The 2756-nt window shown below is 30.2% G+C and overlaps 1 long non-coding RNA gene across 1 annotated transcript; it reads right to left on the bottom strand.

Moving 5' to 3' along the window:
- Positions 1 to 1371: 1371 nt before the first annotated feature.
- Positions 1372 to 2154, bottom strand: LOC150037890 (uncharacterized). Its single transcript, XR_016527612.1, has 2 exons — positions 2002 to 2154; positions 1372 to 1925 (listed from the first exon to the last, which is right to left on the bottom strand). It is a non-coding gene; the product is annotated as an uncharacterized LOC150037890 (long non-coding RNA).
- Between the last annotated feature and the right edge of the window lie 602 nt (positions 2155 to 2756).

The following is a 2756-nucleotide window of genomic DNA, read 5'->3' as shown; positions in this document are numbered from 1 at the left end:
TCTCAAAGGAGAAGGATGTGTAAGTTAGCTTTGGATTGTATGTGTTTCTTCTCATTCATTTAGGCTAAGGAGGTATTTATATCAATTATGGGTTAAGGAGGTAATTCTAGCTTAGGCGTAGAATGATTCTCCCCATTCTTTTTAGACTTATGAGATTTAGATCGTTTAATTATAATTTCACATATTGTCTTTAGATTCTTTTACTATCTTCAATGTTTATAACTATGTATTCTCAAGAATGTCTGACAAACTTGTTGGGATTATGTAATCGATAACTAGAGATTAAATTATAATATGTGACATATCATTGTAATTTGATCGAAGGTAGTAAAAGATTATATTAGCATGTGCACTATTGTGTATGATAGTGAATAACGGTCTAATCAACCTAGGAAAAATCATGTTGAATATTGACTTAGGCTATTGTAAATTTAATATTTACATTAGCGTATTTGCTTAATCTTAGCGTAGTGAGTTCAACTAATTACAATACATTTCATCTAATTAAATTGATTAATTTGATAATTTGGACTCTTAGCTAGTTTTATAGGTAAGTTGGCTAGCTTAGACAATATAGAAATTAATTTGATGAACATATGATCAAGTTGCAACGTAGGAAATAACTCAAACGTCTAGGCTAGACCGTTTAATCATTTGAATTCACTCTTTCTTTATTTTTCTTGCAATTTAATTTTCTACAATCAAACAAATCAATCTCATAACCTCTCCTTAGTTACTTGAGGTTGTAGACAATTTAAGATTTTCTCTGAACTCGACATGTGCTACAACAACTATATATTAGATAGAAATGGTTAAACTATTTGATATAAAATTAGACAAAAAATTCTGCCGATCAATGTTATAGCAAAAGTTCGAGTAATTTTCGAGATAAATGCATGTTATAATTGTACTTGATAATTTTAAGATGTTGATTAAGAATATCTTACTATCTACGTCTATGAATTTACTCACTATTTTGAATTATCATTGAAAATTTTGTTTTCGTGTTGAATAACAAAAAAAATATGATGATCATGGCTGTTGATTGATTTTTTTTACAACACAACTTTGTATAAGAATGTTGATCAAACAACCAGGACAAGGGTAAAACCAATCCATTGCAAGAGGAAAGTACTCTTATACAATCAATTACCAGAAGATGACGGTTGTCTTCTCCAATAACTCCTCCTTCTTCCTTAGTTTATTTTAATGGATTAATAACAACCAAATTATTACTATTTTAGTAATTTTTGTTTCTTCCATACATGCAGATGACAAGAACTTATGTATGTTCAGATGATAACAACATGATTCACTTAGATCTTTCTATTGATTTACAATACATATTTGATTGAAAATCATACTACAGTGTTTAAACTAACCTTATTGCTAGTACGCAAAAGGTTGTATTATTTATCTTTTCACATGGTATTACATAATATTCAACGTTTATCATATAACTAAAACACAAAGTGTTTTACCCTTCTTACTTGTAAGTAAAAGGATCTATTATTTATCATTTCATTCTATTACTTTATATTTATCTCTTAACATATTGTTCTCATGCTCATTTTTATGTTTCCACCACAAGGGCTTTTATGATAATCCCCGACTTCCAATTTGTATCAATTTGAGACAACTGAAATCGGACCAACCCACTTTGGTCAAGTTTAAACTTTCCTATCAAGATATTGAACCACACGTTTTTTGGCCTACCCTTAGTATTTCTTCAGACTCTATCACACGCCCATCTGGCAACACGATTTTCTTGATCACAGGACGATCCCATCCATAGGAAGCATCTTGTCAACTTCACCTCAATATTTACTGTGTACAAAGTATTTGGTTTGAAATTAGAAGAACTCAGATCCAAGAAACAATCAAACCAAGATACACGAAGAAGCTCTGCTTCTTCGATTGTATAACTGCAAATTTTTGAACACCATAATGAGAGAGATTACATTGAGTAAAGGCAAATAAAATTTGGGTTTAAGATTATACCCGCAATAGACCTCCTTGTTCATTTCCAGTATTGCTCGTTATCACTCCATCCTATTGTGAGAGCTCTCGGAAATACCAAAAGTTGTGTGCTCATTGTTTTCTCTTTGGTTTACCACTAAAAGGATTGGACTTTGGAGGAGAGATGTGAGAATAAGTAATTCCACTACTCTTTTATATTCGCACATAAGGGTATTTTAGACCTTTCTAAAAGTAAGAATTTTTTGTATCCCTTATCCTTTCTCTCTTATCTTATAACTTTTTGTATCCCTTATCCTTTCTCTTATCCTTAATGTCTCATTTTTTTATATCTATTTAATTTACTTTTAAATTTTTTTATATTTTAAGGTACTTACAATGGGTAGTACTTTAAGAGCGGTAATAAATAAGGGTCTATTTGGTAGGTAATTCAAATTATGTTTTAGATTCACTTATTCCGCAAATATAAATTTGGTAGATAGCATAATTAATCAAAATATACTTATGTATTCATCTAGAAATGTATCAATGTTATATAAAATTTATTCACTAACATCATCCAACAATATAAATATCACTTTTCTCTATTTACTTTGATAACATTCAAAAGTAGAATATAAAATTGTATTATATGATTCCAATACGTTTTATTCCTAAAAAATATTATCCCCAAATCCCTCATGGTCGTGGGCATATATTGACCCATAAAATTATTTTGACCCTTGAGCATTAGATTATTGTCGTTCTGCCCATTGGTCTCACTCTCCCCTCTCTCCCCT

The sequence above is a fragment of the Benincasa hispida genome, chromosome 2 (assembly GCF_027475165.1).
Source record: "Benincasa hispida cultivar pf3 chromosome 2, pf3_genome.v1.1, whole genome shotgun sequence".
NCBI lineage: Eukaryota > Viridiplantae > Streptophyta > Magnoliopsida > Cucurbitales > Cucurbitaceae > Benincasa > Benincasa hispida.
Note: the sequence above shows the minus strand (reverse complement) of the source record. Positions and strands in the feature narration are given on the sequence as shown.